Source organism: Haematobia irritans, chromosome 3, assembly GCF_050003625.1.
Source record: "Haematobia irritans isolate KBUSLIRL chromosome 3, ASM5000362v1, whole genome shotgun sequence".
Lineage (NCBI taxonomy): Eukaryota > Metazoa > Arthropoda > Insecta > Diptera > Muscidae > Haematobia > Haematobia irritans.
In genome coordinates, this window is record NC_134399.1 from 1525821 (window position 1) to 1553010 (window position 27190).

The 27190-nt window shown below is 33.8% G+C and overlaps 1 protein-coding gene across 2 annotated transcripts in view; it reads right to left on the reverse strand.

The window, feature by feature from the left end:
• Nucleotides 1–15558, reverse strand: part of Pdfr (Pigment-dispersing factor receptor) — a 106998-nt gene extending 91440 nt beyond the window's left edge. For both annotated transcript variants that reach the window (XM_075299725.1, XM_075299726.1), the window contains exon 1: nucleotides 15069–15558. The gene's annotated coding sequence lies outside the window, so the exon portion shown is untranslated. The remainder of the gene's footprint in view (nucleotides 1–15068) is intronic.
• Nucleotides 15559–27190: the final 11632 nt, after the last annotated feature.

Below are 27190 nucleotides of genomic sequence, written 5' to 3' on the forward strand. Positions count from 1 at the left end.
ATTTCAGAGTTATTCAGAGTTATTCGCATGACAAGACAAGCAATGGAACTTAATACTGTTAGATGTCGCCTTGAGATGACAAAACAGCGTATAAAATATGCTGGACTCTTCGAATACAACTTATTGCCAACGAATCTGAAAAATATTAATTGTATATCACGATTTAAGAGTGAGTTAAAAGACTTTCTAATCCAAAATGTAGAGATGCTCCTTACATTTTAAGTGTATATAGACAAGTAGTATTTTTTTAATTTAAATTATAATATATATTTATAATATTTACTATTTTAGAATTTATTCTTGTATTTATCTGAATTAAAAATTTATATTTTGGTATATACTTTATATTTATATATTTATTATATGCAGTCAACTTGTTGCCATTTTGCTTCTTTTAAGCCTTTTTTGGCGCAGAGGCCTTGAACATTATTTTGTAATTGTATATATGAATAATAATAAAAAAAAGTTAATAAAATTTTTGAGAAAAAAATTCTCTTCCACTCTTTCCACTACAGGCAGGCTGATATTTTGTTCATATTATTTTATTTTCTTTTTTATCAAAAGCAAAAAATGTTAAAAATAACATAATATTTTAGAATCAGTTTTGAATTAAAGGACCGACAAACTCATAACGCGCTGTACGAAAGTTGTTTCGCGATATTTTGGTCTATTCCCGGTGAAGCGCCGTTTTGATATTATCAACACTTTGGTATTATTTTGTGTCAACCTGTCTGGCCAAAATACCCCAGACGCAAAACTTCAACGGAATGAGATCCGGACGTTTTCGAGGCCATTATGCAGTAAAACCCAGCAAAAAAATTTGGAAGTTCTTCCAAAGATGCACTCCCAATGATGTTCTTTATTTTAACTACCCAGGAAGTTCTTTTAATTCAATTTTTTATAACTTGGGTTTTTTCATACTTTTAATGGGTAATTTTAACTTTTTTTGTTTCAAATAGGTTAAAAACAGAGTAAGAATTCATAAAATGGTACAAACCATTTAAATTTTGTCGAAAAAAATGCTAAATCCAATCTGAAAAAATTGTGAATTTTTGAAAATATTTGAGGTCAAGCGTTTCCGACAAGCGTTAGAATTCATTAAAAATTATAAAAAAGTATAAAAATTATTTATTTGAGAAAATATCACAGAATTTTTTAATTTACATCCAAAACATTGAATTCGGATCACACCTAAAGAAGTGATGCAAATTCAGTGCAACGGCTGTTGAAATGGAGGACTTCCGTCCTATGACAAGCCTATGTTAAATTCATCGCTTCTGCGTCAATTTTGCACCACTTCCAAAAAGAACATTTTCATTACTTTTTTGGCAACGCTTTTTTTGCTGGGAAGTTAAGCGAGAAATCCCCTTTTTGGGCCATTCTTGGTTGACACGTGCTGAGTCCTGTACAAAATTTCTCCAACGAATTAGTTATTATATATTCGGCAACAGTTCCTTAAGAATTGTAAAATAACAATTGTTCAACAAGAAAAAGTATGCCATTAAAGGCTAGAGATAGAGATGGTAAAAGGCTCAAAAGATTAAAAAACAAATTAGATCCATGTCAAAAAAAATTCTTTATGATTCCTTATTTTAGATATTTTACCATTTCAATAAAGACTTGTAACATTAGTATTGGTTTTAATGCGGAGCCTTAACGTTTCCAATATTTTTTTGTTCTAAATAAATTTTGATATTTTGTGTGATTTATTCAGTATGTTTCCATATTATAGATTTCAATATTATATCAATAAATTGTTTGCCGTTTACCTTATTTTTTTTAAGTGTATGCCATTAAACTGTGTATTGAATGAAATAACTTTTTTTTAAATAATTCAATATTTAATTTGTTTTATTTTCTTTTACACTTTCTAGTTGGAAATATTAAATTTTTATTTAATCAAGTAGTTTTCTAAATTTCACATGCGATTTTTTTTTGTCTAAATTGTAAAGAAAAACTTTCTATATTTTAAATATTCAAATTTTGAATTGAATCGATTGAGTTAGAAAAGTTCAATAACCGTTTCCGTACATTTTTGCAAATGCTACCGTTATGTTCAACGAACCAAGATGAACTGAATGTAAGAACTGAAATAAGGATGTAAAACACCAAGTAACTGAGAGATGACAGCAAAGCCGAGCAATGACAAAACATCGACAATAATAACGGCATCTATGATGGTGATGGGGTGATGGGGAAGACGTTATTAATAAGGAAGGCACTGTAATAATAACAAAATATGAAGGTGAATGCAAGAATGTAGAAACTTAAAAAATAAACATTAAAAGTGCAGTTGATTTTTTGCTCTCTCTCTCCCTCTCTTGATAGTATTCTCTCTTTCCGGTTCTTTGATTTTTGTGGTTTTTATTTGGCTTACAGCCAAAGGATGAACAATGATGGAGAGCATTTGACGAATCATACACCAGGGTTGATAATGTTTACGCTGTTGTACTTTTTTGTGGAACTTTTTGAGTACCATTTTCAAACTTCTTTATATTTATAAATTAAATTTTAAACACCAGTCCATTCGACTCTGAGTCGAGGTATGAAGCCAAGCCAATTCTGGTCGCTAACAACAATTACCTACACGCATACAAAAAAACGACTGCTGTTCATAGCAAACACTGAATGCGGGTTTTCAGCAGACAAAATACTGCTGTTTCAGCAGTTTTTTTTTTTTTTTTTTTTTTTTTTTTTTTGGTAAAAACAGCAAACAGCCTTTTATTTTGGGGAACAGCAGACATATAGCTGAAATGTCGGCAGTTTGCTGATCTGAATAAAGTTCTAAATTCACTCCATTCTCTCTAATAACAGAATTACTGTTGCAATAAGCCCAAAATAATTAAACATTAAAAAAATTATGAGATACAAATTTTCAATAAGTTACCATTTTCCATATTTGTCAGGAGCCACCGTGGTGCAATGGTTAGCATGCCCGCCTTGCATACACAAGGTCGTGGGTTCGATTCCTGCTACGACCGAACACCAAAAAGTTTTTCAGCGGTGGATTATCCCACCTCAGTAATGCTGGTGACATTTCTGAGGGTTTCAAAGCTTCTCTTAGTGGTTTCACTGGAATGTGGAACGCCGTTCGGACTCGGCTATAAAAAGGAGGTCCCTTGTCATTGAGCTTAACATGGAATCGGGCAGCACTCAGTGATAAGAGAGAAGTTCACCACTGTGGTATCACAATGGACTGAATGGTCTAAGTGAGCCTGATACATCGGGCTGCCACATAACCTAACCTAACCTAACCTTCCATATTTGTCCCACACGGAGTTCTCAATCTATACCAATGTGGTATCACAATGGACTGAATAGTCTAAGTGAGCCTGATACATCGGGCTGCCACCTAACCTAACCTCAATCTATACTTTAGTTAAAAAAAATTTATCATGAGATGTACATACACTAAACCTCTATGAAAATGTGGCTAGCACAAATATTTGTCGTGGAAAGTTCAAAGAAAACATCTACATGTTACTGCTTTGCATTTTTCAGCAAACAAAAACTGCTGCTATGAATAATAAAATTTTTTTAGTGTAGTATGCATTAGGATCAATTTTGTGACAAATCAGCATATATTACCAGAAATAAGGTCCAAAACGAAGGGTTTTTAATATTTTTTGTGCGAAAATTTCAGTGTCGCACCATTATGTATTCGAAAAAAAAAACTCAATTCAATGTTCAGTGATAACTACTTTCTTATATAGTATAATACTTTTTCGTGCTTTATGCAAAAATCTCAAAATACCACTCTTGGTCTTTAGAGTCCTGCTCAGCATAGCTTTGAGTGTTCCTTTTTTGGATTCTTAGTTAAAACTTCATAGTATTACATGGTCTTACGGAAAATATAAAAATGATAGCGACATGGAGTGAAAACGGCTGATTCGGATTTCCACATACTCATCAGTTATCTTTATTAGAATTACGATTTGATTACAAAAAAAGAAAAATAAAAATGTCGGAGAAATAAATATTTTTTCATGCCCAAATAAAATTTAAAGGCTAAGTACGCATCCATGTGGTGAATAATCTTGTGAACAAAATAATGCTTTTTGGCATTACTTTCACGAAGGTAATAATGTACTTTTGACTAAAAAAAGTTCTTCTTCGAATTCAGTTTAGTACAATTTATCATCTCTGTTATACACACAATAAGAGCAGAAAAATCAAAACACAGTAACACATTCAACAGTGGGGGTGATATGGATGAGTGGATGAACACATTTTTACTCTTTTACAAATACACGTGCCCTAGGCAACAATACAGTGGTACAAAATTAAAAGTTTACCAATAATATAGAAAAATTCCTCTTTTAGAATAGATTAGTGATGTAACTATTTATGGAACAGTTTTGTTTTCTTTTGTGGAACATTGGTATAACGAACTCTTAAACATCGCAATTTTTAGTTAGTTATATCCTTAGTTTATAATAACCGTAGTAAGGAACAATGGTCATATATTTAGTCACGTGGAACTTAAATGGCTTTGGTATCGTCAATTTTGTGAACTTTCAGAGAAGAAATATGAAACATGTTTCAAGAGCATGGTACTACTATTTCAATTTGTTGTTAATAAAAAATAAAATAAAATAAAATAAACACTTGTGGACTAATTACTAAAAAAAAAACTAAAGACTAACAAGTATAAACGGCCGTAAGTTCGGCCATGCCGAATCTTATGTACCCTCCACCATGGATTGCGTAGAAACTTCTACGAAAGACTGTCATCCACAATCGAATTACTTGGGTTGTGGTATCTTAAATCGTTTTCTAAATTGTGAGTTATTCCATACGTGATACAAAATAATACAAATAATTACGAATCGATATGGACTTTTGCACAGTACGTATGGAGCCAGAATTGAAATATGGGGGTCGCTTATATGGGGGCTATATACAATTATTTATATGGACCAATTTATGTGTGATTGGGGATCGATTTATCTGAGGGCTATATATAACTATAGACCGATATGGACCTAGTGAGGCATGGTTGTTAACGGCCATATACTAGCACAATGTACCAAATTTCAACTGACTCGGATGAAATTTGCTCCTCCCAGAGGATCCAAAACCAAATCTCGGGATCGGTTTATATGGGGTCTATATATGATTATGGACTGATATGAACCACTATTGGCATGGTTGTTAAATATCATATACTACCACCACGTACAAAATTTTAACCAGATTGGATGAATTTTGCTTCTCCAAAAGGCACCGGAGGTCAAATCTGGGGATCGGTTTATATGGGTGCTATATATAATTATGGACTGATATGAACCAATACCTGCATTGTTGTTGGATACCATATACTAAAATCACGTACCAAATTTCAACCGAATCGGATGAATTGTGCTCTTCCAAGGGGCTCCGGAGGTCAAATCTGGGGATCGGTTTATATGGGGGCTATATATCATTATGAACCGATTTCGACCACTTTTTGCATGGGAGTTTGAGGCCATATATTAACACCACGTACCAAATTTCAACTGAATCAGATGAATTTTGGTCTTCCAAGAGGTCAAATCTGGCGATCGGTTTATATGGGGGCTATATATAATTATGGACCGATGTGGACCAATTTTTGCATGGTTGTTAGTTACCATATATTAACACCATGTACAAAATTTCAGCCGGATCGGATGAAATTTGCTTCTCTTAGAGGCCTCGCAAGCCAAATCGGGGGATCGGTTTATATGGGGGCTATATATAATTATGGACCGATGTGGACCAATTTTTGCATTGTTGTTAGAGACCACATACTTACACCATGTACCAAATTTCAGCCGGATCGGATGAAATTTGCCTCTCTTAGAGGCCTCGCAAGCCAAATCGGGGGATCGGTTTATATGGGGGCTATATATAATTATGGACCGATGTGGACCAATTTTTGCACGGTTGTTAAAGACCATATACTAACACTATGTACCAAATTTCAGCCTGATCGGATGAAATTTGCTTCTCTTAGAGGCCTCGCAAGCCAAATCGGGGGATCGGTTTATATGGGGGCTATATATAATTATGGACCGATGTGGACCAATTTTTGCATGGTTGTTAGAGACAATATACTAACACCATGTACCAAATTTCAGCCGGATCGGATGAAATTTGCTTCTCTTAGAGGCCTCGCAAGCCAAATTTGGGGGTCCGTTTATATGGGGGCTATACGTAAAAGTGGACCGATATGGCCCATTTGCAATACCATCCGACCTACATTAATAACAACTACTTGTGCCAAGTTTCAAGTCGATAGCGTGTTTCGTTCGGAAGTTAGCGTGATTTCAACAGACGGACGGACGGACGGACGGACATGCTTAGATCGACTCAGAATTTCACCACGACCCAGAATATATATACTTTATGGGGTCTTAGAGCAATATTTCGATGTGTTACAAACGGAATGACAAAGTTAATATACCCCCCATCCTATGGTGGAGGGTATAAAAACACTTGTGGGCAAATCGGGGGCTTATAGGTGACCAAAAAGTAAAATATAGAAATCGCTTATATTGGGTTCATTTAAAAAAATGTTCTTAATCTTCGCATACTAAATTAGAGTTCCAAAAGAAAACTTTACAACTTTTTCGAAAAAATAGAAAAAAAATTTTCCAAATTTAAGGACATTTGAATTTCATCTTGACCAAAAATATATATACGTCCATACTACATAAGGGTTACTAAAAGTAAATTTCATAATTCTATGAACCTATGTTCTAGTTACTCTTACTCAGAGTTGTTGCCTTCTCACATCACATTCAAATAACTGCCCGCGGACCCACAAATAAACTCGTTTATATCCAATTAATATTAAACGAAATTATGCAGACACCATGATTTGGGTCAAGAATTTGGTTAGTGAGCCACCGTACAAATGCAACTGGATGATGTGCAACGGAAATTTAACTGCATCAATGAATACTCTTGCATACTTCCGTTACCGGCATAAATTTATCAACGACTATGAGTATAAGGGAGCGAGAGTTGGCCTCTTTTCTCTCTCATTGGATGTGTGTTTGCACACACAGGACCCTTAAGGCTATGATGGTAGGCAGCCCACCTTATAGTTTGTTTACATCATCTGTGTGTGTCACTGTGAATGTATTTTGGATTCTAGTTGCCTCTGGCTTACGAAACAGGATGTGAAAACACAACATGAAGAAGCACATACCATATATCAACAATGAAAGGCTAACTAATGCAAATTGCGCGCGCATCTCCAATTCAATGAGAAGAAGCAAACAAAATATACGAAGAGAAAAAAACAACAATAAGAATATGGTTGGCAAAAGCAAATGAGGAAAAAAATAAACAGAATTCATAGATGGGTTGTTGTTATTGTCGTCACCCTTTTGTGTAGTTTTTGTTTTTTGCAGTGGTCCACGTGATTTTTAACTGTCTGTCCAGTATTTTTTTTTTTGTGACTTTGTTATTGTTTTGATTGATCCAAGCACAGTGTTACAAAACTGCAAAGCTTTCAAAAAAGTGATATTTATAGTAATATGAGATATTACCGTAGATATTAAGGTGATCATGTAGCTGTTAACAAACAATTATTTTATAATTTGATTAGACAATTTGATTCTTTGGTTATGCCTTAAAATAACTTCAAATATCCAAGAAGGGAATGGTGATGCAATGTTTAGTATGTCCGCAAAGGGTCATCAATCGCAATGTCGTCCGAATACCAACAATTGTGATGATGTGATATATCTGAGTGTTCCAAAGCTTTTGTAAGTGGTTGCATCTTAATTTGGACTGGGCTGTAAAATAAGAGGTCGCTTATCTTTGAGATAAATGTAGAATTGGGCAACATTAATTGATAGCAGAAAAGGCACCACCGGTGGTGCCACAATGGACTGAATAGTCTAAGTGAAAAAAAATAATAATAACGGGATGTCACTAAACCTAACCTAACCAGAAATCCATGAATGTCAAAATATACATATGTTCGTAATTTAACCGTCATCTTTTTTATGAACAAATTCTGTTTAGAAATTTTTAATTTTCAATAATGTTTGTTTTTCTATAAAAAATGTAATTTCAATATATTTATACGATTTCTTCGATGTCCGTTCTATGTCTCGTTAACAAACAACAATTACCATAAAATTAATAGATCCAAGACAGCTGTCATCAGAATAACAATTTATTTTTTAAATAATATTTTCAGTTTTAAAAAGTTATAGAAAACCGAATTAAGCTTCGAAGGAAAATATTTTTAAATATGTATTTTTGTATAAAGACATCCAATCATTGCAAATATAAACAAGTATATACGGCCGTAAGTTCGGCCAGGCCGAAGCTTATGCACCCTCCACCATGGATTGCTTAGAAACTTCTACTGAAGCCGATGGCAAGGTATCTTAAAACTTCCTAACACCGTAATATATACCACATAGTCCATAGGTGGTATATATTAAACTAAAAAAGGCCGATTAAATACGTATTAGGTTTAAAGTTTCTATAGAAATAAAATTTTGACAAAATTTTCCATAGAAATAAAATTTTGTCAAAATTTTCTATAGAAATACAATTTTGACAAAATTTTCTATAGAAATAAAATTTTGACAAAATTTTCTGTAGAAATAACATTTTGACAATGTTTTCTATATAAATAAAATTTTGACAAAATTTTCTATAGAAATAAAATTTTCACAAAATTTTCTGTAGAAATAACATTTTGACAATGTTTTCTATAAAAATAAAAATTTGGTAGATTATTTTTGGCTTGAGTGGCAACCATGGTTATGAACCGATATGGACCAATTTTTGTGTGATTGGGGATCGGCTATATATAACTATAGACCGATATGGACCAATTTTTGATTGGTTATTAGAGACCTTATACTAACACCACGTTGCAAATTTCAACCGGATCGGATGAATTTTGCTCCTCCAAGAGGCTCCGGAGATCAAATCTGGGGAACGGTTTATATGGGGGCTATATATAATTATGGACCGATATAGACCAATTCTTTCGTGTTTGTTAGAGACCACATTCTAACACCATGTTCCAAATTTCAACCGGATCGGATAAATTTTGCTCCTCCAAGAGGCTCCGGAGGACAAATCTGGGGATCGATTTATATGGGAGCTATATATAATTATGGACCGACATGGACCAATTCTTGCATGGTTGTAAGAGACCATATACTAACACCACGTACCAAATTTCAACCGCATCGGATGAATTTTGCTCTTCTAAGAGGCTCCAGAGGTCAAATCTGGGGATCGGCTTATATAGGGGGGGCTATATATAAGTATGGGTCGATGTGGACCAATTTTTGCATGTTTGTTAGAGCCCATATACTAACACCATGTACCAAATTTCAGCCGGATCGGATGAAATTTGCTTCTCTTAGAGTAATCGCAAGCCAAATTTGGGGGTCCGTTTATATGGGAACTATTCGTAAAAGTGGACCGATATGGAACAATTTTTGCATGGTTGTTAGAGACCGTATACTTACACCATGTACCAAGTTTCAACTGGATCGGATGAAATTTGCTTCTCTTAGAGCAATCGCAAGCCAAATTTGGGGGTCCGTTTATATGGGGGCTATACGTAAAAGTGAACCGATATGGCCCATTTGCAATACCATCCGACCTACATCAATAACAACTACTGGTGCCAAGTTTCAAGTCGATAGCTTGTTTCGTTCGGAAGTTAGCGTGATTTCAACAGACGGACGGACATGCTCAGATCGACTCAGAATTTCACGACGACCCAGAATATATATACTTTATAGGGTCTTAGAGCAATATTTCGATGTGTTACAAACGGAATGACAAAGTTAATATACCCCCATCCTATGGTGGAGGGTATAACAATCATATATTACAACGTCCCTGCATTTTTCTATGTATCAATGTATCATTCGTAATATTTTATATCGATTCATAAATAAATATCCAAATTCATCCATTTAAATTATACACCTTATGCTGAAGGAAATTTACAATAAATTGTATTTGCATCTTTTCACTTCATATTCTGGAATAATGTGTGGTTGCACATAGCTTTACCTCTTTGGAGAAAAGTTAAAGTACTTCACATTTTCTTACGCTTACAAATAACCATCATCTTTCAAGAGACACGTACTATGAATACAAAAAACATATCGACAAATGGTATAATTTGTTTTTGCAGCGTTGTAAGACTTCCATGCAACAAAACTCAAAGACATTCTGCTAAGTGAAATATACGGAAACACGCATCAATAGTTCGCAATAATTTAAAGTATGTAAAAAAAATGTATAGAAGGTGAAAGGAATTGTTTTATTGTTCATATGAAATTATGTTTAAAGAAGGGTACACGCAAAATAAAATCATTCGTCCCCAAAAAAAGTGTGGACCAACCACGCAACATCGTTGGGAAATTTATCTTTTCTGTTATGAACGTTGACGTCTTTTACAATATGTGAAATTTAATAAATACTAACTTAAAGGACAACTTTTTCGTTACCCCTTCTCAAAACGTTTCCTTTTTGTGTAGAGTAGTCAATACTATTGTATGCCATTATTTAGACTTTTTAGTTTTGTTTCTTCTTCATGCAAACCAATCTCTTTTTATTACTTGCTAAATCCGGCATGTAATTATTTTTTGTTGCTTTTTTAGTTCATAGTATCTGGCAATATGTCAATTGTATTTTATTGTGACATACGAGTTCAAATGGAAGTTGCATAATGGGTACATAGATTTAACAAAAACAAAAATACAAAAACTTGAGGTTATTATTTTTCTGGTTATTATTATATTTTGTTTATTGGATACTAATCTGAAAATGTTTGCAATTTGCCCTGAAAATGTTTGCAATTTATTGGATAGTAATCTGAAAATGTTTGCAATTTGCCCACCAAATCTTTCGAAAAAGAATACATCTGGTAGTATATGTTTTCGATTTACTACAGCTTGTTATTATTTGCTTTCTTTACTACCGACCTGCTGTGTAAGCTGTATTTACTAGCTTCCCGATGGTATACGTTCTATGAATGTTTTAATTGCTGTTTTGTTTACTTAATTATACTGATAATAATATCCACGGCTGTAAAGAATCTCTAATGGAATTAGCATAAGTATTTAGACGCACCCGGGGGATGATATATTAAAAATTCAAATTTACAAAGATGATCAGATTTGATAATTGACAAGGCAAGGTTAAAAAAATTAAATAAATAAATGAAGAAGAAATGATATGAATTTGGAAAAAATGTAAGTTCCAAAATGTGTGAGAAAATAGTGGGAAATGTCATGTCGGTTGGGTTAGGTTAGGTAATATGGACACTTGTTGCTTCACACTTATACAACCGAAATTAAGTTTGATACATCTAGAGAACGAATATGATCGCAGAGAACTTACTTCTCTCAACGATATTATTTTCTGGAAAATTACGTATCTGACATCGACTAGCTTGTTATGTTTGGCGAGAAAAAAAAATGTTTTTCGACGAAAATGTTCCATCCAATGTTTCATTCCATCGGTGGCAATAACGTAAACGAGTAATCAAACTAGTTTATGATCATTCGTTTACTTTATTGCAACCAATTCATGCAGTATAGATGCATGAAAGGTAGTGCTGTTTTCCTTCACGCCAACAATGCTATACTCAAGATTATATATCACTTCTGAGCAGTTTTTCTATTAAAATGAGCAATTATATCAGCGCTATGTAGAAGCTGCTCTAAATCGGGACATTGCCCACAGAAACCAGCGCTGATTCGGTTGTTTTGTAAGCAGTTGTTACTGCCTCTCTCCCTTACAATCCTGCTCAAATAGTGCTGCATTTTTTGCTGGGCCCAGCAAAAAATACTTCAGCAGTAAGAGTTTAGTTGCGCTTAACTAAACTCTTACTGGTGAAGTATTTTTTTGCTGGGAAGAAACAGACAGCACTAATTGGTGAGAAGAATTTCATCATCAGAAAGTTTCCTTTTCTTGATTCAGATAGGCCCAAAAATGCATTCATGGAATTACTTGAAATTTTCGCAAAAAATAGAGAAAGGTTGAGTGGTAAACGTACTTAATTTTTAATATCTGGGTGGAGATGTTAAATTTAAAATTTGAGCAATTAAGCAGGCTCGAGTTTTGAAATTCAACTTAAACGTTTCCAATTATAATTTTCGAGGATCTTGTCAGTCAAGTCACAGATAATGGAACGATTAATTGCACTCTTTAGAAAACGTACAGGTGAGAGGGCATACCTCATGTTTTGGCAGGTGAATGAACTCGTCCTCTTTGTCTCATTTTCTCATAAAATAAATTCTTTGACTTTGTTGAAACATTTTAGGAACATTGCGGAAGTTACGGTGGCACCTCAACTTTCCACGTGCGGACGGTCAGGAGGATCTTCGATTTACCGACCTTTTATTCAAATTATATGTTAAAAGTCCTCAGTAAGATTCTTTTTTTATACCCTCCACCATAGGATGGGGGGTATATTAACTTTGTCATTCCGTTTGTAACACATCGAAATATTGCTCTAAGACCCCATAATGTATATATATTCTGGGTCGTGGTGAAATTCTGAGTCGATCTGAGCATTTCCTCCGTCCGTCCGTCCGTCTGTTGAAATCACGCTAACTTCCGAACGAAACAAGCTATCGACTTGAAACTTGGCACAAGTAGTTGTTATTGATGTAGGTCGGATGGTATTGCAAATGGGCCATATCGGTCCACTTTTACGTATAGCCCCCCATATTACCCCCAAATTTAGCTTGCGAGGCCTCTAAGAGAAGCAAATTTCATCCGATCCGCCTGAAATTTGGTATGTGGTGTTAGTATATGGTCTCTAACAACCATGCAAAAATTGGTCCATATCGGTCCATAATTATATATGGCCCCCATATAAACCGATCCCCAGATTTGGTTTGCGGGTCCTCTAAGAGCAGCAAATTTCATCCGATCCGGCTGAAATTTGGTACATGGTATAAGTATATGGTCTCTAAGAACCATGCAAAAATTGGTCCATATCGGTCCATAATTATATATAGCCCCCATATAAACCGATCCCCCGATTTGGCTTGCGAGGCCTCTAAGAGAAGCAAATTTCATCCGATCCGGCTGAAATTTGGTACATGGTGTTCGTATATGGTCTCTAACAACCATGCAAAAATTGGTCCATATCGGTCCATAATTATATATGGCCCCCATATAAACCGATCCCCAGATTTGGTTTGCGGATACTCTAAGAGCAGCAAATTTCATCCGATCCGGCTGAAATTTGGTACATGGTATTAGTATATGGTCTCTAAGAACCAAGCAAAAATTGGTCCATATCGGTCCATAATAATATATAGCCCCCATATAAACCGATCCCCAGATTTGACCTCCGGAGCCTCTTGCAAGAGCAAAATTTATTCGATCCGGTTGAAATTTGGTACGTGGTGGTCTCTAACAACCATGCAAGAATTGGTCCATATCGGTCCATAATTATATATAGCCCCTATATAAACCGATCCCCAGATTTGTCCTCCGGAGCCTCTTGGAGGAGCAAAATTCATCCGATTCGCTTGAAATTTGGTACGTGGTGTTGTATGGTCTCTAACAACCATGCAAAAATTGGTCCATATCGGTCCATAATTATATATATCCCCCATATAAACCGTTCCCCAGATTTGATCTGCGGAGCCTCTTGGAAAAGAAAAATTCATCCGATCCGGTTGAAATTTGCAACGTGGTGTTAGTATATGCCAGCTAATAACCATGCCAACATTGGTCCATATAGGTCTATAGTTATATATAACCGATCCCCAATCACACAAAAATTGGTCCATATCGGTTCATAATCATGGTTGCCACTCGAGCCAAAAATAATCTACCAAAATTTTATTTCTATAGAAAATTTTGTCAACACATATGGACTACCTTGCAATTTAGAAGACGGTGTTAGGAAGTTTTAAGATACCTTGTGCTACCGCAACCCAAGTAATTCGATTGTGGATGACAGTCTTCAGTAGAAGTATCTTACGGCCGTATATACTTGTTTTTGTTTTTTTTACTGTAAGACATGACTGAATTCTTGCAACATGGCGGAAGTTACTAATCTTTTGACATTTGGACATTCATGATTATCTTCCATTTACCAAGGTTTTCATTACTAATATATAATTTTATAATTTGGAATAAAATTATATATTAGTAATTTTACATAGAAATTTTTTGTCGCCAATCACAATTAATTAAAAATTAATTGATCCAATTAAATTTTAATTTAAATTACTCAAATCACGAAAATCAAAATATCAATCACCAACGACAAATACAAAATTAATGAAGCCTATTTGTAACTTACGGCCATTTTCATGTAGCTCCGTTAGGCTTTAACTGCCAGTTAACAGAAAGTAAATTGCAAATATCTTCTCTCCAGTTAACTTTAACTGAAAAATTTTCGTCAGTTAAGTTACTAACTAGCATATGGAATATATATGCAAGATGACAGCTTCGTTCATAATACGGTTTAAAAGTTGGTTAGTTAATGGAACACTAACGGAGCTTTATGAAAATGGGGGTTAATTGACACAATTAATTTGTGTGTCTGTTTTTTTTTTAACAAATTAATTAAATTGATTTTTGTTTTCAAATTCAATTAAAATATTAGTTGAAACAATTTTGGGGATGTTGTTTTTTGTGTAAGCAAAGAATTAAAGACATGACAGCTTTCTTGATTTTCATCAAATTTTCTGGGAATACGGCAGATGATACTGTGGTTACTCATCTTTCGACATGTGGATGGCAAGGAGGATCTTTTCTTTTACGATATATTAAAAATCTTAAGCAATACTTGGAGTATTCCCATAACATCTTTGTTTCTTATTCCAAGAAACAATATTGCAAATTCTATGTGATGTTTGTAATATACAATACTTACATAAAAGTTTCTCAGGGGACTCGCTTAGTTTCCTTTTCCCAATAAAATGTTCTGAGAAACGTTGTTATATATTTTTTACTTATACAATATTGTTATAAATTTTGTTATATAAAATGTACTTTAAATTATGTTAAATAAAATCTAGAGTTTGGACATTACAATATGATAAACATTTGCTATGAAATATATTACTTACAATGTGAAGTAGTATAGAAATCGATTCCAAATTGATTATCTTTGATATTTTCTTCCAAATCGAAATCCACAATTTAAGATGCTCTTTAGTTAATTCATTCTTTAATCACTTCACGTCTTAACGGCCAAAATGCTTAATTGACTAAATGTGATTTTTTATAGCACTGCTAAACTCAATTTTCTTATAAGAAAATTATTCTCTTAGGCAATAACTTTTCTTTTCTTTCTCTGGCAATTTTTCTTTTAATTATTTTTTTCTCAAGTAAACTTTATTTTGAAATTAAATTATGTTTCATTACAGACGGAAGTCTTTCTTCCACACTGGTAATTTTAAAATTTCGCGCTATTTTAATACGAGAAAGCGACTACCTCCTTCTACACTTCGTTGTGATTTTTCTTTTGCTTTTTCACTCAGTTTTTTTTTCTACTCTAGAAAGGGTGATCATCACTTCGCGCTAAACTTTACCCATTGAAAGATATCAAGCGACTAAATACAAGCTGCAGCATCTTCCAAAAACCCCTCGAAACACACAATAGCAATAGCAGCATACAATACAGAGAAGAGTCCAACTGGAAGGTGGCAAAGCCATGTGGATGGACGGACGGACGAGCGATATGACTGACAAAGGCAAAACAAATAAAATGCCGCTTCACAAAAACAAAAAAGCAAAAATGAAATACGCCCAAAGAAAAAGCAAAGGCCTGTCTAAAGAAGACAACAAATGAAAACATCACAACAATGTGGAAATCATAAAAATTGGAAAATGCTAAAAATCGCATTAAATTATTTCCAAAGTAAATATAAATGAACATTCACTTGTTTAAATTCATAAAGAAAATTCTAATCTAAACTGATTTGGCTGTTACTTGTAAAACGGGTATACTAAGTAAATAATGAATGCAAAGGCATTCAAGCGAAAATTTAACGAAAAAAAAAAAATAATAAAATAAAACTGAATAAAATAATTTGTTTAAATAAAAAAAGCGCAATTCATAAATCCACAGCACAGATAAACAATATCAACAGAAATCTAATTTAGCCAACTTTTTGCTACTTTCGTTAATTTACCCCCCTTTGCTAACTGTTCTGCTTTCAATCCCACTTGACACCTGTCACAGGGGCTAGATGGCATTAAGAAATACGAGTAACAATATCAAATTTTCCCCTTCAAGATTTCGTAGAGTTCTTACATAAAATGCAAAACTCATCCATGCATAGCAAATGCCTTTCCATAATTTGTGTTAATAACGCTTTAATTTTAGAAAAAAAATAACTTTAGTGAATTTTGAATTCATTATAATTTTACAAAAACAATTCTTACAGACAGACGGATATCAACAATTTTTTTTACAGCTTCACTACACCCAGAGAAGGAATATGATCATTTGAAAAATGTTTCAAGAGGAATACTTTTGAATGGGAATATGTAACATGTTTGTCGCAACCATGTTCTTTTGTCGCAAATTATGTATTAAGTGCTAGCAAGCATGTATATGTTTGGCGAGAAAACAATATTTTTGCGACAAACTTGTTCGATGTCAGCCATGATCAGATTCCTCCTCTGCGTGTATGACTCTAGTTTGATTCCTTCTGGGTGTTGCAAATGGTAGTGATGATAGACCTGAGATGGGTCTATTGAAAATATTGTTTATGGAAACCAAAACTATATGGATGTCATTATTGCCAAAATGTCGAGTTGAAAAGTCAACGTTTGCCAAGTTTCTGAAATTCGAATTTTCGACTTTTTAAAACTGTGAAGAAGTCGTCTTTTGTGATTAGTGAAAAGTCGTGACGTGGCAAATGAAACGATCTCCATAAAATTCCATTTTCCAATGTACATACGACTTTTTGCTTTTGTATGTTTAGAATCGATTAGTCAAGTTTGGTTATTATCGAAAGTATATTAATCGATTTTGGCTTACATTAAAAATCTTAAGTCGATTAGTAGAATTTGAACATGGCAAACGGTCGACGAATACGATTTTTGACTTTTGTATCCCAATATTTTTTTTGTGGTAATGAAAGGCGCTATATATTTTTTAATTTTAGTATTGAAATAAAAACATGTTACATGTTCGCCATCCAAAAATAACATTTTGCTCTAGGAGATGATCACATTCCCTCTCTGGGTGTATCTTTGGCCAGAGTTATGGCCTTCAAATGGCTCACAATGGTAGCACACTGCACTGCACGAAATACCGCAGAACCCCTGTGGTCTTGAAATGATCGACACTTGATATTTTTAGTGTGATTCTTACTCTCCAAAATGCTTCAGCCAAAAAAGTCTAATGTATTGAGATCCGGTGGCAGTTGAGATTTTGATGGCCATTGTGCTGTAGGAATGAAGCGAGGTATTTTACCCACAATATTTGGCCATCGATCTGGGATCTGAAAGCGACCATCATCCAAAACCATTAAGATCGGTTGCTCATGAGTTTTGGTAATCAATCGAAAGTATAAATTTTCAGCTGACCGCTTTGGCAAGTAAACGCGATCATTTTGTTTATTCACAATCCACTCAATTCGGTAGGGCTTCTCATCGAAAGAAACAAAACATTTGGTTCTTGTACTTTTTGGATTTTCAATGGCTTTAGACCAAGCTATTTTTGCAATATGTATTGCATCCATTGAGCAATTTCATGAACTGATAATATTGCGAGAACTTTACCCTAATTTCGAATTTCGAACAAATCTGGCCATTTCTTTTTGGATAATCTCTGGTGCTGTTACCGTTTATTTTCGTCCACGTTTTGGAGGGATTGCCATACTGCCAGTATCGCTGAAGCGAGTAATGGTACGAGAAACGATGGGGTTATTCACATTTAAATACTGGAGGGCCCTAACGATATCTACTCGTGGTTTTCCCGCCAAATATAAAAAAAAAATCACACTATCATGCTTGTATTTCATCACCAATAATTTTATTTCTGAATGCAATAGATCAAAGTGCTTTTCTAAGATTGTAAACAATAAAGTGGACTGTCATTGTAAAAAACTTCTCAGTCAGACGATTGGATTCGAAATGAAAGCAACCTGAAGCTGGTTGCAATATATATCAATCACACTGTATGTAATTTGATATGAGTGAATATCTACATACCTACAATATCAGATGTAGAGTTGATTTAGTAGTCTTCGCTACCTTAGGGCTAGTAATGAGAAACAAAACTATGCTTTTGTAAATGTAACAAGTATATACGGCCGTAAGATCGGCCAGGACGAATCTTATGTACCCTCCACCATGGATTGCGTGGAAACGTCTACGAAAGACTGTCATCCACAAATTTCAACTCACTCGGATGAAATTTGCTCCTCCAAGAGGCTCCAAAACCAAATCTCGGTTTGGGGCTATAAATGATTATGGACTGATATGGACCACTTTTGGCATGGTTGTTAAATATCATATACTACCACCACGTACCAAATTTCAACCAGATCGGATGAATTTTGCTTCTCCAAAAGGCACCGGGGGTCAAATCTGGCGATCGGTTTATATGGGAGCTATATATAATTATGGACTGATAGGAACCAATTCCTGCATGGTTGTTGGATACCATATACTAACATCACGTACCAAATTTTCAACCGAATGGAAAGAATTTTGGTCTTCCAAGAGGCTCCGGAGGTCAAATCTGGTGATCGGTTTATATGGGGGCTATATATAATTATGGACCGATATGGACCAATTTTTGCATGGTCATTAGAGACCATATACTAACACCATGTACCAAATTTCGGTCGGATCGGATGAAATTTGCTTCTCTTAGAGGCTCCGCAAACCAAATCGGGGGATCGGTTTATATGGGGGCTATATACAATTATGGACCGATGTGGACCAATTTTTTCATAGTTATTAGAGACCATATACTAACACCATGTACCAAATTTCAGCCGGATCGGATGAAATTTTCTACTCTTTGAGGCCTCGCAAGCCAAATTTGGGGGTCCGTTTATATGGGGGCTATACGTAAAAGTGGACCGATATGGCTCATTTGCATTACCATCCTACCTACATCAATAACAACTACTTGTACCAAGTTTCAAGTCGATAGCTTGTTTCGTTCGGAAGTTAGCGTGATTTCAACAGACGGACGGACGGACATGCTCAGATCGACTCAGAATTTCATCACGACACAGAATATATATACTTTATGGGGTCTTAGATCAATATTTCGATGTGTTACAAACGGAATGACAAAGTTAATATACCCTCCATCCTATGGTGGAGGGTATAAAAAAGTCCACTTTCGACTGTTGTTTATTTTATGGCACTTCTCAAAGTTATTTATATATCCCCGACTTGCAATAGTATTTTTTTCGAATATAGCAGTAATACCTCCTGGTCCGAACATAAGAGCACCAGGAATGGCTAAAACTACTTTACCTAAATTGTTTATGTCCAATATATAAACTTTTTTCATTAAACTCTTTCTAATTTTAAAGAATTTTTTTTCTAAAATATTTAAAGAAAATTTTATCATCTTCAAAGTTTTCATTTGGTTTGACATCTTTTGTTAGTTTTAACAAAGAGTTAACCTATTCTCTATAGAGGACACACATGAAAAGGGCAAGCTTTGACGATAAAGGAAAAAATCCAAGATTTAGCATTGCTACTGAAGGCCATTCTCTAAAGATTCATTAGGACAATGAATGCTAGAAAGTTTTTTATGAGATTTTATTAGACACAGGTTTATTGTACATCTTGGAAAAATTCGATATATTTTTGTGTGTTGGAGTATCAAATTTCCTAAGAAGGAAACAAATGTATATTGGAGAATGGAAAAAAGTAATTTATTTACTCAGTGATATTGCTAAAAATACATCAAATTAATCAAACGCTTTATTTGGCATCCAAGTTGTATCTTATATAAACGTTTCAATTAGGATTCTTTTATTGGATATCATTTAATCAGATTGGAAAGTTCATCTTTGCTTTGATTTCTATAAGGATGCTTAGACCTTAAGCTGTGCTGAATATTCTCTTGTGAGATATCTTTGATGTTGATAACAAAGAGTTCATCGAATAAGTTCTTCTTAGAAAAATCATGATCTTTACTTTCAATTTTAATTTTTCTTTTTTTACAATTGCATATCATCCTGAGCCCTTACTTTTAACCCCCAAACACAAGGTTAGTTAGAATCACAAAGTGTTAACAACTTCCTAATACCCATAACATCCATGGAGAGTGTCATGGAAATGTGTTGACTCTCGTTATGGACATTAGTTAGAAATATACTCATACTCTTGGACATTATTGCCTTAGGGTTTCCTTACACAAAGATTTTGTTTTTTTGTGTGTTTGAAAAATCCTTATTTGCTTCAAGAGAAATGTAGAAAGCTTCATTGCACAATGACACTCGATTCAAAATAGCTTCAAGGATACTTTGACAACATGTCAACACTTCAAAGATTCCTGATATTTTTAGTAATTCAAGTACCTTTATTTCTTCTACATATTCCAGGAGAAGTAAATATACATTGGCCTTACTTCTTGTAATTTTCTAATTTGGGGTCAGAGATTTTGTCAAATGAAATGGATGTTTTTTAGACATAGGCATTGACAATGTTGTTTATTATGGAAAAAGGTAACTAACATCGAATGGAAATAACCGAAAATTCAAGATTGTTGTGGCCACAAAGAAATGAAGGCCATTAACATTTTTTAGCATTGTCTAATATTGGGTGTTTGGAAAACACTTGTTTCGCAATGTTCTGGGAAGTGTCCTGTATCCTTGGCTATTTATTAGAATAGACCACTTCCATGGCAAAACCTCAAAATCAATTCTAATAATTGATATTGTATTTAGGTACCTTTAATGCCATTTGATGATATGTACATCAAAAACGTAAATTTGGTTATGATATGTAGGAAGTGATTTCTGGACAAACGAATTGTATAAAAATATGGAAATTCTAGGAATAAAACAATTATTTTGCAAAAATGATTAAATAATTAAATGTTTATTAAACAATTTAAAAAGTAATCAATATTTTAAGTCAGACGTATGCGTTTTTACAATGTTGCTGATATATATTGCAACCAACTTTAGGTTACTACCATTTCCAATCTGCTCGTCTAACAGCTGACAGATTTATTCCAGGTTGCACAGAAAAAAAAAATTCAGGGAAATTTTTCCACTTAAAGTCTTAATTGAGTTTTTAAAAATATTAAATTAAAAATTTAATTGGTTTGACAATTTTTTAATTGAAACAAAAATCAATCAACAATTTTAATAGTATCAATTAATTTTTTAATTGACTTTCAATTAATTTTTTAATTGATACTATCATTTCTGTGATTGAAGACATTTCAATTAAAACATTAATTGGATCAATTAATTTCGTGATTGAACCAGAAAAAATATTTTTGTGTGTAGTATCAATTAATTTTTTAATTGACTTTTAATTTTAATAGTATCAATTAATTTTTTAATTGACTTTCAATTAATTTTTTGATTGATACTATCATTTCTGTGATTGAAGACATTTCAATTAAAACATTAATTGGATCAATTGATTTCGTGATTGAATGAGAAAAAAAATATTTTTGTGTGTAGGTGTAGTGCCAACCCGATATTTCAGGCTCATATAAACTAATCAGTCCATTGTGATACCATAGTGGTTAAATTATCTCTTTTGGCTGAGTGCTGCCCGATTATATGTTTAACTCAATGACAAGGGACCTACTATTTATAGCAGAGTTCAAACTGCGTTCCACACTTAAAGAAGCTTTCAAACATTCAGAAATGCCACCAACATTACTGAAAAAGTTTTGGTGTTCGATCGAAACTGAGCCCATGACCTTATGTATGCAAGGTATGCAAGTATTGATTCGCGTCCAAAAAGGGGACGAGAGTAACATAAATGGTAAAAACTCCAGAATTTATCCGAAATGAGAAGACCATATTTGTACGAAATCCACCACGCAGTAATAGTTAACGTCATCATGAACTGAACATATCAACACAATGGTTGAACATATATATTGAACAATGAGCTTGGATTAAATCCATTGAAGATCCAAAAAGTGCAAGAACTCAGAAAGCACAAAAAAGTTAGACTAGAAAGAAGCAAACAGTTTTTTTGCTTGCACGAAAATGGTCAGATACCAAATTTGGTTTTTCTTGAAAAGAAGTCATTCCACATTGGCCGGTTCGGGTTTACTGGCCAAAGAGGTCAGTTGAAAATTTGTTTCTTCGATTGACAGCCTGATCTCAAGAACCGCCACTCGTTTTAATTTGCGGACGGTTCAAAATAAATTCCGAATATTAGCGAGAAAATCCCTAAAGACGGAATTGAAACAAACAAAGTTTTCGGCTGCAGACAATGGACATACCAACAGGACTCAGCATCTTCGCACTCGCTTCATTTCTACCGCACAATGGCCACGAAAATCTCAGGATATCAATCGGTTGGTCTTTTGTTCATGGGGGATTTTGGAGAGTAAGGTTGGCAGGCTTAGGCTTTGTCGGAAGTTTGGGTAGAAAAACATTTCGGCCGCAGACCGTGGACATTCCAACAGAACTCAGCACCATCACACTCAACACGTGTCAGCCTGGAATGCTTAAAAGGGAGATTCCTGGCATAAAAGGAATTTTCGCTTGTCCAAAATTTCGTTCCTCGGAAAAGAAAACTCTCCTTTCAGTGTAGTCAAGCAGTGAAATAGTTTCAATTTAATTTTAGATTTTGGTGAATAGATTTAATGTTATAAAAATTTTACCAACTCACATGCCAAATTTTCAAGAAAATGACAAAATTCTGTCTGAAACAGTTAGACGTATGACAAGATTCTTAAAACAATCCAAATTGAAATACGTCATTGTCATAGAAACCAAACATACCGTTTCAAAAGGTTGCTTATAAATAAATTTAAACTTGAAACGCAACTTTTATTGAAGTAAAGACGTCAAATTGCCTACCCTGAATAAACGAACGAAAAAAAAACACGTAACGAAACGAAATCTTGTGAATAAAACTCCTGCTGTGTGTCAACGCCAAGTCTTTTCATTCAATTGTTGAAAACTCAAATTTCATTCATCTCTCTCTTATTGCCATTTAAATGGCACGTGACTTTTCACCAGAGAATTTAACCACCTAGTCCATACAAAAGCACCATGAATCAGTTTTCTTTGTGGCCACCAAATATATCGTTACACTGACATCTCAACTGGATGAGTCTACTCCAAGTACAGCATACATAGGCTAACCTGCTGTGCTCGTGTCATGTGATGTCTGTCGTATATGGAAAAGCGTAAGAAAATTCACATTGCCAGCTCCTCAATTCTTCAAGTTTTTGGATGGATTTTATTTTATTTTATTCTATTTTCATTGCAAACACTTTAAGGTAAACCAAAATTCTTGTGGTCACCAATTAACGCTTGGTTAACCTCAACAAAGGACTTCATGCTTCAGCGAATTGAGGCTGTCTAAGTTATCATTTTGGTATTTTAACGAATTGCAAACAGTTTGACTAAGGTCTATTTAATATATATTTTAGGTTACGCAATTTGCATAAGATTATGGAGAAATTTCTTTAAAATAAAAAAAAGATTAGTGAAATGAAAGTTCATTTTAAAAATTTAGGACATGAATCTGTGAAATTTGCATCCCTCCGTTTTAAGTCACGTGTCTTCGAAGTAAGGCTAATTTCCCTAGAATAATCCAAGAAATTTTTTTACGTGAAAATAAAACTTGATTGATTTTCAAAGTAATCGTTCATCAGAACAGAACATTCATTTTACAGTGTTTAATGAAATTGTTCGTTATATTAATGATTTTATTTTTAAATAAATATATATATTTCATAGTTTGATTGTCTTAACAACAACTACCGGTTATGCCAGAGATCGACTTTTGTTGGCTTAATTTTAATGAAATTTCATTTGTGTGTACTATCTTATATTACTCCAGTGGTAAAATGTAAAATTATCTTTTAATTATTTTTTTTGTCTTCATCTATGGATAACATTTTCTTATCAGACAATTCCCCAGTGGTGTTTTAGTTTTACATGTTGGGAAAGTTCATGGTCATTACGAGTTTACGAGTATGTTGTGATATTAAATGTGTTCATTTGGCAAAAACAAATAACAACCGTCGCAAGAGTCATATTTAAGTAAATATTTATTTAACACTATTAGGATGTAAATACATAGAATGTTTCTTGTATTTGTGTCAAAAGAAAGAATTGTCATACTTCGAAATTTTAGATTTTACATAGACATAGAAGTGAAAAAGTTTTTTTTTTTTATACCATCCACCAATAACTTTGCCCGCCCCCTTGTATCACATCGAAATATTGGTCTTACAGCCAATTAATTATTTATGTTCTGGGTCATGGTGAACTTCTGAGTCGATCTAGCGATGTTCGTTCATCTGTCTTTGGAAATCACGCTCACTTCCGAACGAGACGAGCTAAAGCCTTGAAGCCTTCCCAGGATGGATGTCCACCATTTCAACAATCGTTACACTAAATTTGCATCACTTCTTAAGGAGTGAGGCGGATTCAGTGCTTTGGTTGTGAATTAAGAAATTTTGTGATATTTTGATAAATAATTTTTAAATATTTTTTATGATTTTTAATGCATTCCAATGCTTGTCTGGAACGTTTGATCTCAAATATTTTCAAAAATTTGCAATTATTCTAGAATGCATTTAGCATTTTTTTCGACAAAATTTAAATAAATTGCACTACTCTATTATTTCTCACTGTGTTTTTAAACCTATTTAAAACAAAACAAGTATATACGGCCCTCCACCAGGGATCCGGAGCGGAGCGGAGCGGAGCGTGGAGCGGAGCGGAGCAAGCCCTTTTTTTGCCGGAGCGGGAGCGGCATTTCTAAAATCCGGAGCGGAGCGGTTTTTCATTTGGAATAAAATATTACTAGAATGAAATGTGTAACTTTGAAATTACACTGTGTAGGTAATTTCAAATTTAGCTAGTACTTAGCGTAGTGTGAGTAAACGTTTAAAATGTACGATATGTATTTTTGTACGTACGTACATTGGGGAAAACACAACGTGTTTTTTAGTAATTGTTTTCAAAAACGGCAAATGTCAAAATATATATCTAGTATGTGTTGTAAAAGTAACAACAGTACTTTCGATCAATTTCATCCCGTATTACTACAAAGATGTTTGTAATGAACGTCAAATAAATGCAATTAAACGATCTTATTTATATTTAATTATTTAGTTTTCTACACTGAAAAAAATATTGTCGTGAAGTCAAAGATTCCACGTCCTTAGAATAAGAATGCAAATTTTGCTTAACATGGAAGACGCATTTCTCTAAAATAAAGTTTTTTTCTTGTCCAAAAGGCAATAAACTTTTGAATGAAGTTGTAATTTCCTTATAATTGAGTGATTTTACTTAAAAATGTGTATCATAACATGAAAGATAAAATTTTTGAGGTAAGGTCAACGTGACTTTAATAATTAAGAAAAATTCTTTAAAATTAATAAAATTGTCTTTAAATTTGTTTCCTTTTTGCATCTTGCCTACAAAGCAAAAAATCGTTAAAAAATAAGACATGTTTTTCAACACTTTATTTTAAAGACGCTTTTTACTTGAAACATAGCATAATTTCTACTGGAAGTCGAATCTTAATATGGAAAGAAAATAACTCGTTAACTCGTTTTTAAAGGATTTTGATAACAACTGACGAAAAAAAATCTAAAAAAATTAAAAATTAACATTTGCTTCCTAGAAGCAAGTACATAACCCCCAAATTTAAAAGAGAATTACGTCTTTAAAGTATCCTTACTTGTATTCTCCGCTTCTTTGGCTCGGAATTAATACCCCAACTGTTAAAGTAAAGACAAAATCTTTGGAACCGGGCATGCTTTTTTCATTCACATTTGCTTTACTATTGTACTATATCCTAGCATTCTCTTATTTCTGATATTAGTTCTCGAAAATTTAATTAAAATTATGGATAGTTTCAATTTTGGTTGAGAAATGTGCGCATATACATTTATTATGCAATAAAGGGGAAAAAAGCGAAATTAGGTAACACTAGATCTGAGTAAGAATATTCGTAGGTATACCACGGACTGAAGTCGATGGAGGTTGTTGCAAACATAAACATACACACACACATTACAAATATAACAAAACCTCTTCTTTACGTCTGTTGCAAAACAAAAAAAAACTTTCGGAGAGTAGTTACTTATACTCTGTGTATAGACTTTCAATTCCAATCAGCGTTGCCGTTTTGGTCCGATCGGACCAAAATTGGTCCAAAAGATTTCTAATTTTTAAATTTGGTCCGATGGTCAGACCAAACAGAATTTTGGTCTATTTTCATAAATTTGGTTTCTATCACATATTAAATAGTAGATGGTGCACCGCAAAGAATATTGTCGGGAGGCCAAATATTTCACATGCTTAAAATACGAATACGAATTTTGCTTATAATAGAACACGTATTTCTCTGAAAAAAAGTTTTTCCTTGTCTAAAAGTCTCTAAACTTTTCAATGAAGTCTGTTTGTCCTTATAGGTAAGTGATTCGACATAAAAATGTGTATCCTAACATGAATGCAAATTTCGTTTTAATGAAGTCAAAATGGATTTAATATTTCTGAAAAAATATTCAAAATTAATAAAATATTTCAACACATTGTTTTAAAGTCATTATACCCTAAACCACATAGTGGTTAGGGTATAATAAGTTTGATCTGCCAAAAAATGTGCCTACAAGAAATATTGATTTTAGACCCCATAAAACATATACCGATCGACTCAGAATCACCTCCTGAGTCGATCTAGCGCTCGGCGTCCGTCCGTCCATCCGTCCGTCTGTCCATGTATTTGTTGTTCACAGGATTTCGGTCGCAATTATTAACCGATTTTGATGAAATTTGGTACAGGGAGTTTTTTTGGGCAAAAGGACGAACGTTATTGAATTTGGAAGAAATCGGATCAAATTTAGATATAGCTCCCATATATATGTATTGCCCGATTTCGACAAATGGGGTCACGTTGCATTTTTTTTACTAACCGATCGTCGTCAAATTTAGCACAAAATAATCTTCTGTACCACCCGTTAAGTCTGAAAATTTCATCGAAATCGGTTCAGATTTAAATATAGGTCCCATATATATGTATCGCCCGATTTTGT